The sequence below is a fragment of the Ranitomeya variabilis genome, chromosome 5 (genome assembly GCF_051348905.1).
Source record: "Ranitomeya variabilis isolate aRanVar5 chromosome 5, aRanVar5.hap1, whole genome shotgun sequence".
In the NCBI taxonomy this organism is placed as follows: domain Eukaryota; kingdom Metazoa; phylum Chordata; class Amphibia; order Anura; family Dendrobatidae; genus Ranitomeya; species Ranitomeya variabilis.
The window spans coordinates 148,812,542-148,822,449 of NC_135236.1; positions in this window are offsets into that span (position 1 = coordinate 148,812,542).

The window sequence follows — 9,908 nt, forward strand, 5'->3', positions numbered from 1 at the left end:
ACTGTTTCCTAGACCGTGGGCTAGGCACAACTGTCCCTAAATTGATGTCGCCTGTGGACCCTGCATCCACCACATTCACCCAGTGTGCCGTGATGGACACATAACGTCCCTGGCCATGCCTACTGGTCCATGCATCTGTAGTCAGGTGCACCTTTGTACTCACAGATTGCCTGAGTGCATGGACGATGCGCTGTTTAACATGCTGGTGCAGGGCTGGGATGGCTTTTCTGGAAAAAAAGTGTCGACTGGGTAGCTCGTATCGTGGTTCAGCGTACTCCATCAGGGCTTTGAAAGCTTCGCTTTCAACTAACCGGTAGGGCATCATCTCTAACGAGATTAGTCTAGCTATGTGGGCGTTAAAACCCTGTGTACGCGGATGCGAGGATAAGTACTTCCTTTTTCTAACCAGAGTCTCATGTAGGGTGAGCTGGACTGGAGAGCTGGAGATCGTGGAACTTTCGGGTGTGCCGGTGTACATGGCAGACTGAGAGACGGTTGGAGACGGTATTGTTTCCGCCGGTGCCCTAGATGCAATATTTCCTCCTACAAAACTGGTGATTCCCTGACCCTGACTGCTTTTGGCTGGCAAAGAAACCTGCACAGATACTGCCTGTGGTGCGGAAAATGGTGGCCTTACAGTGACGGAAGGGATGTTGCGTTGCTGACTAGCTTCATTGGCCGAGGGTGCTACAACCTTGAGGGACGTTTGGTAGTTAGTCCAGGCTTGAAAATGCATGGTGGTTAAGTGTCTATGCATGCAACTAGTATTTAGACTTTTCAGATTCTGACCTCTGCTTAAGCTAGTTGAACATTTTTGACAGATGACTTTGCGCTGATCAGTTGGATGTTGTTTAAAAAAATGCCAGACTGCACTCTTCCTAGACTCGGATCCCTTTTCAGGGATTGCAGACTGAGCTTTAACCGGATGGCAACGCTGTGCTCCAACAGGTTTTGGCTTTGACACGCGTTTTGGGCCAGATACGGGCCCGGCAGATGTAACCTGTTGCGATGTTGATGCCTGCTGCGGCCCCTCCTCCACCTCCGCTTCTGAACTACTGCCGCCTGCACCCTGTTCCCCCAATGGCTGCCAATCGGGGTCAATAACTGGGTCATCTATTACCTCCTCTTCGAGCTCGTGTGCAACTTCGTCTGTGTCACTGTGTCGGTCGGTGGTATAGCGTTCGTGGCGGGGCAACATAGTCTCATCAGGGTCTGATTGTGGATCTGTACCCTGAGAGGGCAATGTGGTGGTCTGAGTCAAAGGAGCAGCATAGTACTCTGGCTGTGGCTGTGCATCAGTGCACTCCATGTCAGAATATACTTGTAATGGGCATGGCCTGTTAAATGTTTCACTTTCTAAGCCAGGGACGGTATGTGTAAAGAGCTCCATGGAGTGACCCGTTGTGTCGCCTGCTGCATCCTTCTCTCTTGTTGTAGTTTTTGCTGAGGAGGACAAGGAAGCGACTTGTCCCTGACCGTGAACATCCACAAGCGACGCGCTGCTTTTACATTTACCAGTTTCGGAAGAGGAGGCAAAAGAGCTAGAGGCTGAGTCTGCAATGTAAGCCAAAACTTGCTGTTGCTGCTCCGCCTTTAAAAGCGGTTTTCCTACTCCCAGAAAAGAGAGCGTTCGAGGCCTTGTGTAGCCTGACGACGAAACTGGCTCCACAGCTCCAGACTTAGGTGGAATATTTTTATCCCCACGACCACCTGATGCTCCTCTACCACTACCATCATTACCAGCTGACAATGAACGCCCACGACGACCTCTTGCACCAGACTTCCTCATTGTTTTAAAATCTTAACCAAAGTAACTTTATTTGTTGCTGTCAAACAACTTACACGGTGAGCTATAACTTCAGTATGATTTCAATATCCCTTAACAGGTTGGTGAGACCACAAGGAAAATCAGGCACAATGTTACACACTCTGTTTTCTGTGGCACAAAATCACAGAGATGACACACACGCAGGACTGTCACTCAAGCACTAATGTCAATATTAATCTCCCACCTAATTTATTTTTTTTTTTTTCTCAGGGAGACTTTAGAAACCAAATAATATTAAAAAAAAAAAAAAAAAAGGCTTTCTATGGCCCACAATTAGAGAGAGAGAGGTGGCACACCCAGGAGTCAAGACTGGCACACAAGCTGAGAGGGCAATATTACTCTCCCACTGTTTTTTTATGTATTTTTTGTTTTTTCAGGGAGACTTTAGAAACCCAATAATATTTTAAAAAAAAAATAAATAGGCTTTCTATGGCCCACTGAATGAGAGGGAGAGAGGTGGCACACCCAGGAGTCAAGACTGGCACACAAGCTGAAAGGGCAATATTACTCTCCCACTGTTTTTTTAGGTTTTTTTTTTTTTTTCAGGGAGACTTTAGAAACCCAATAATATTTTAAAAAAAAAATAAATAGGCTTTCTATGGCCCACTGAATGAAAGGGAGAGAGGTGGCACACCCAGGAGTCAAGACTGGCACACAAGCTGAAAGGGCAATATTACTCTCCCACTGTTTTTTTATGTATTTTTTGTTTTTTCAGGGAGACTTTAGAAACCCAATAATATTTAAAAAAAAAAATAAATAGGCTTTCTATGGCCCACTGAATGAGAGGGAGAGAGGTGGCACACCCAGGAGTCAAGACTGGCACACAAGCTGAAAGGGCAATATTACTCTCCCACTGTTTTTTTAGGTTTTTTTTTTTTTTTCAGGGAGACTTTAGAAACCAAATAATATAAAAAAAAAAAAAAAAAAAAAATAGGCTTGCTATAGCCCACTGAATGAGAGATAGCACACACAGCAGTGGCACACAAGCCCTGACTGAGGCCAATATTTTTCTCCCACTGATTGATGTAGTGTTTTTGTGTTGAGGTAGAATTTAGAACACAAATCACGGAAAAAATAAATAGGCTTTCTATGGCCCACTGAATGAAAGGGAGAGAGGTGGCACACCCAGGAGTCAAGACTGGCACACAAGCTGAAAGGGCAATATTACTCTCCCACTGTTTTTTTATGTATTTTTTGTTTTTTCAGGGAGACTTTAGAAACCCAATAATATTTAAAAAAAAAAATAAATAGGCTTTCTATGGCCCACTGAATGAGAGGGAGAGAGGTGGCACACCCAGGAGTCAAGACTGGCACACAAGCTGAAAGGGCAATATTACTCTCCCACTGTTTTTTTAGGTTTTTTTTTTTTTTTTCAGGGAGACTTTAGAAACCCAATAATATTTTAAAAAAAAAATAAATAGGCTTTCTATGGCCCACTGAATGAGAGGGAGAGAGGTGGCACACCCAGGAGTCAAGACTGGCACACAAGCTGAAAGGGCAATATTACTCTCCCACTGTTTTTTTAGGTTTTTTTTTTTTTTTCAGGGAGACTTTAGAAACCCAATAATATTTAAAAAAAAAAATAAATAGGCTTTCTATGGCCCACTGAATGAAAGGGAGAGAGGTGGCACACCCAGGAGTCAAGACTGGCACACAAGCTGAAAGGGCAATATTACTCTCCCACTGTTTTTTTATGTATTTTTTGTTTTTTCAGGGAGACTTTAGAAACCCAATAATATTTTTAAAAAAAAATAAATAGGCTTTCTATGGCCCGCTGAATGAGAGGGAGAGAGGTGGCACACCCAGGAGTCAAGACTGGCACACAAGCTGAAAGGGCAATATTATTCTCCCACTGTTTTTTTAGGTTTTTTTTTTTTTTTCAGGGAGAATTAGAAACCAAATAATATTAAAAAAAAAAAATAAATAGGCTTTCTATGGCCCACTGAATGAGAGGGAGAGAGGTGGCACACCCAGGAGTCAAGACTGGCACACAAGCTGAAAGGGCAATATTACTCTCCCACTGTTTTTTTAGGTTTTTTTTTTTTTTTCAGGGAGACTTTAGAAACCAAATAATATTAAAAAAAAAAAAAAAAAAAAAAAAAATAGGCTTGCTATAGCCCACTGAATGAGAGATAGCACACACAGCAGTGGCACACAAGCCCTGACTGAGGCCAATATTTTTCTCCCACTGATTGATGTAGTGTTTTTGTGTTGAGGTAGAATTTAGAACACAAATCACGGAAAAAATAAATAGGCTTTCTATGGCCCACTGAATGAAAGGGAGAGAGGTGGCACACCCAGGAGTCAAGACTGGCACACAAGCTGAAAGGGCAATATTACTCTCCCACTGTTTTTTTATGTATTTTTTGTTTTTTCAGGGAGACTTTAGAAACCCAATAATATTTTTTAAAAAAAATAAATAGGCTTTCTATGGCCCGCTGAATGAGAGGGAGAGAGGTGGCACACCCAGGAGTCAAGACTGGCACACAAGCTGAAAGGGCAATATTATTCTCCCACTGTTTTTTTAGGTTTTTTTTTTTTTTTCAGGGAGAATTAGAAACCAAATAATATTAAAAAAAAAAAATAAATAGGCTTTCTATGGCCCACTGAATGAGAGGGAGAGAGGTGGCACACCCAGGAGTCAAGACTGGCACACAAGCTGAAAGGGCAATATTACTCTCCCACTGTTTTTTTAGGTTTTTTTTTTTTTTTCAGGGAGACTTTAGAAACCAAATAATATTAAAAAAAAAAAAAAAAAAAAAAAAAATAGGCTTGCTATAGCCCACTGAATGAGAGATAGCACACACAGCAGTGGCACACAAGCCCTGACTGAGGCCAATATTTTTCTCCCACTGATTGATGTAGTGTTTTTGTGTTGAGGTAGAATTTAGAACACAAATCACGGAAAAAATAAATAGGCTTTCTATGGCCCACTGAATGAAAGGGAGAGAGGTGGCACACCCAGGAGTCAAGACTGGCACACAAGCTGAAAGGGCAATATTACTCTCCCACTGTTTTTTTATGTATTTTTTGTTTTTTCAGGGAGACTTTAGAAACCCAATAATATTTTTTAAAAAAAATAAATAGGCTTTCTATGGCCCACTGAATGAGAGGGAGAGAGGTGGCACACCCAGGAGTCAAGACTGGCACACAAGCTGAAAGGGCAATATTACTCTCCCACTGTTTTTTTAGGTTTTTTTTTTTTTTCAGGGAGACTTTAGAAACCAAATAATATTAAAAAAAAAAAAAAAAAATAGGCTTGCTATAGCCCACTGAATGAGAGATAGCACACACAGCAGTGGCACACAAGCCCTGACTGAGGCCAATATTTTTCTCCCACTGATTGATGTAGTGTTTTTGTGTTGAGGTAGATTTTAGAACACAAATCACGGAAAAAATAAATAGGCTTTCTATGGCCCACTCAGTGAGAGATGGCACACACAGGGATGGCACTGTAGCAGAAATGCCAATCTTAATCTCCCACAAAAAAAAAAAAAAAAAAAAAAAAAAACTGTCCTACAATTACTATCTCCCTGCAGTAATGTAAGCCAGGTATGGCAGGCAGCAATAGGAGTGGACTGATGCACAAATTAAATAAAAAGTGTGGACAAACAAAAAAGATAGCTGTGCAGAAAGGAAGGAACAAGAGGATATGTGCTTTGAAAAAAGCAGTTGGTTTCCACAGTGGCGTACACACAGCAATACAGCTATCACGGAGCCTTCTAGGGCAGCCCAATGAGCTACAGCGCTGAGGGGAAAAAAAAAAAAAAATAGCTTCCACAGTCCCTGCACACCGAAGGTGGTGTTGGACAGTGGAAATCGCTGCAGCACAAGCGGTTTGGTGGTTAGTGGACCCTGCCTAACGCTCTCCCTGCTTCTGACGAAGCGGCAGCAACCTCTCCCTAAGCTCAGATCAGCAGCAGTAAGATGGCGGTCGGCGGGAACGCCCCTTTATAGCCCCTGTGACGCCGCAGACAGCAAGCCAATCACTGCAATGCCCTTCTCTAAGATGGTGGGGACCAGGATCTATGTCATCACGCTGCCCACACTCTGCGTTCACCTTCATTGGCTGAGAAATGGCGCTTTTCGCGTCATTGAAACGCGACTTTGGCGCGAAAGTCGCGTACCGCATGGCCGACAAGCACAGGGGTCGGATCGGGTTTCATGAGACGCCGACTTAGCCAAAAGTCGGCGACTTTTGAAAATGATCGACCCGTTTCGCTCAACCCTAGTGGTGATGTGGTGAGGGGCAGGATTATGTGTGGTGATGTGGTGGGGGGGCAGGATTATGTGTGGTAATGTGGTGGGGGGCTGGATTATGTGTGGTAATGTTATGGGGGGGTGTTGTGAATTCTGCTCTTGGGCTCCCTCCGGTGGTTGTTGGTGGTAGTGCAGTTGTCTTGGGGTTGTAATCCGGGCAGGTGTTTCTGCTGATTGCAGCTCTATTAGGTATTTAGGTGTGCAGGCTCCATGAGTCAGTGCCAGTTGTCCAGTGTACTTGGAGGGATTGCATCTCCCTCTGGCTCCTCATGCCATGCTGCCAATTCAGATAAGATAAGTGTCTGTTTTTTGTCTCTGTGCACACATGCAGTGTGCTTTGCAATTCAGTGCAATTTATTGTGTTTTTGTCCAGCTTAGACTTTGTTTGGATTTTTCAGTCATGCTGGATTCTCAGGAGATGCAGATATACTTTCTATGTCTTTAGTTAGATGTGGAATATTTGTATTATCTGCTGTGGATATTTTTAGGATTTTAATACTGACCGCTTAGAATTCTGTCCTATCCTTTTCTATTTAGCTAGAAGTGCCTCTTTTGCTAAATCCTGTTTTTATGCCTGCGTTTGTCTTTCCTCTTATACTCACAGTCAATATTTGTGGGGGGCTGCCTATCCTTTGGGGTTCTGCTCTGAGGCAAGATAGAATTCCCATTTCCATCTATAGGGGTATTTAGTTCTCCGGCTGTGTCGAGGTGTCTAGGACATGTTAGGTACATCCCACGGCTACTTCTAGTTGCGGTGTTAGTTTAGGGTTTGCGGTCAGTACAGGTACCACCTACTCCGGAGAAAGTCTCTCATGTGGCTCCACGGTCACCTGATCATAACAGGGGTGGGATTATCTGTGGTAATGTGGTGGGGGGGCGGGATTATGTGTGGTAATGTGGTGGGGTGTGGGATTATCTGTGATAATGTGGTGGGGGTGGGATTATAAGTGGTAATGTGGTGGGGGGGCGGGATTATCTGTGGTAATGTGGTGGGGGGCGGGATTATGTGTGGTAATGTGGTGAGGGGGCTGGATTATGTGTGGTAATGTGGTGGGGGGCGGGATTATGTGTGGTAATGTGGTGAGGGGGCAGGATTATGTGTGGTGATGTGGTGGGGGGCCGGATTATCTGTAGTAATGTAGTGGGGGGTGGGATTATGTGTGGTAATGTGGTGGGGGGCGGGATTATGTGTGGTAATGTGGTGGGGGGCGGGATTATGTGTGGTGATGTGTTGGGGGGCCGGATTATGTGTGGTGATGTGGTGGGGGGCGGGATTATGTGTGGTGATGTGTTGGGGAGCGGGATTGTGTGGTGATGTGTTGGGGGGTGGGATTATGTGGGGTGATGTGGTGGGGGCGGGATTATCTGGTAATGTGGTGGGGGGTGGGATAATGTGTGGTGATGTGTTGGGGGGCGGGATTATGTGTGGTGATGGGGTGGGGGGGCGGGATTATGTGGTGATGGGGTGGGGGGTGGGATTTTGTGTGGTGATGTGGTGGGGGGGCAGGATTATATATGGTAATGTGGTGGGGGGCGGGATTATGTGTGGTAATGTGGTGGGGGGCAGGATTATGTGTGGTAATGTGGGGGGGCGGGATTATGTGTGGTGATGTGGTGGGGGGTGGGATTTTGTGTGGTGATGTGGTGGGGGAGCGGGATTATGTATGGTAATGTGGAGGGTTCAGGATTATGTGTGGTAATGGGGTGGGGGGGCGGGATTATGTGTGGTAATGGGGTGGGGGGGCGGGATTATGTGTGGTAATGGGGTTGGGGTGGGATTATGTGTGGTAATGGGGTGGGGGGCGGGATTAGGTGTGGTGATGTGTTGGGGGGTGGGATTGTGTGGTGATGTGTTGAAGGGGCGGGATTATGTGTGGTGATGTGGTGCGGATTGTGTGTGGTAATGGGGTGGGGGGCGGGATTATGTGTGGTGATGTATGGGGGCGGAGCTACTGTGCAGGGGGCGGGATTAGCGAGTAATCACGATGCCTCTTTTATATATAGATTGCAGTTCTGTAACATGGGAAACTGTAAATGGTCCTGCAAAGATTTAATAGCTGCGGCTGTAAAAAAACAGACTGCACACAAATGACAAGATAGAAAAAATTTGTTCCATTTTTCTGAATGAAACTATGACTGATTTTTTTACATGGTCATATGCAGGGGCCAACGGCAACCAGGCCTGGCTGGTCAGAGTCCCTCCAACGCCAGCAGAAACTGCAATTTGGATGCACATCCAGTCGTGGTGTATTGCGCTGCACAGTCCCATCCCACCTACACCACAATACTGATGTCAGCATGTATGTGACCAGGGGCGCATGGCAGTGACGTCATGCGTTCTCATTACGCACCGAAGTCAGCTGCCGGCTTCACATCTGACAAGACGACGCACAGTGGAGGAATGAAGGGAAGGTGAGAAATTATTTATTCATTTTTTTAAAACCAGTGGCCATACTTGTACTTGGATGACTATGGAGTGCATTATAGTTTATGGATGAATTTTATTGCATTATATTTTATGGTGTTGATATTAACACTCATTCTGGAGTGACTAAACATTTTATAGATGTACATGAAGATAGTATAGAAGGACTTAGAATCTGGAAAATAAGTATTTGATACACTGCTGATTTTGAAAGTTTTCCCACCTACAAAGAATGGAGAGGTCTGTAATTTGTATTGTAGATACGCTTCAACTATGAGAGGCAGAATCTAAAAAAAAAAAATCAGAAAATCACATTGTATGATTTTTCCATAATTAATTTGCATTTTATTTCTTGAAATAAGTATTTGATACAATAGAAAAACAGAGCTTAATATTTAGTACATAAACCTTTCTTTGCAAATACAGAGGTCAGATGTTTCCTTTAGTTCTTGACCAAGTTTGCACACACTGCAGCAAGGATTTTGGCCCACTCCTCCATACAGATCTTCTCCGCATCTTTCAGGTTTCAGGGCTGTTGCTGGGCAACATTAAGTTTCAATTGCCTCCAAAGATTTTCTATTGTGTTTCAGGTCTGGTGACTGGCTAGGCCACTCCAAGACCTTGAAATGCTTCTTCAAAGCCACTCTTTAGTTGCTCTGACTGTGTGTTTTTGGACACTGTCATTGTGGAAGACCCAGGTTGTTGGCCAAAATGTTGCGATACATGACAATACGGGGCAGTCATCATGTCCCCTTTACAGAAAAGCATCCCCACAGTATGATGTTTCCTCCACTACGCTTCATGGTTGGGACGGGGTTCTTTGGGTGGTACTCATGGAGTGCCCACTAGGACCGTGGGGTCCGACAGGTCTTCAGGGGGTTGTCACGGCAGCAGTGACCCGGTGCGTGGCTCTGGGTGTCTAACAAAATTAATAAAATGAAGGGGAAATAAAGTCTATAGGGAGTTGGTTCATGACGCCACCTGTGGTGTTTGGCAATGGATGGCCGACGCTGCTTAAGGGGACTGCTGGGGCCGATGGTGACGCAGCTGGAACAGTTCTGCTCCCCACAGGTGGAGCGGGGCCCCAGGGCTACCAGTACAGTTGGTAAAGGATCGTAGATGATGGGGTGCAGGACTGAGGGTGCGGGAAATGACTGGAGGACACAAGGACTACAGTTTCCGTTACCTTTACTTGTTAGTTGCAGGTGCAGTCCTGCGCATGGGTAACAGGTGATGGGATCTGGGCAGCCTGGAAGCAACTCAGGATCCACCTAGCCAGGAGGTTTGGAGGCCTACCTACTGCACTGCTCTCTTAGGTCCTTCCTGCTTTAAGCTCTACTCAAGTTCCTCTCCTGTGTGTTGCTTCTAACCTGTATGGCAGACAGCATGAGCTTA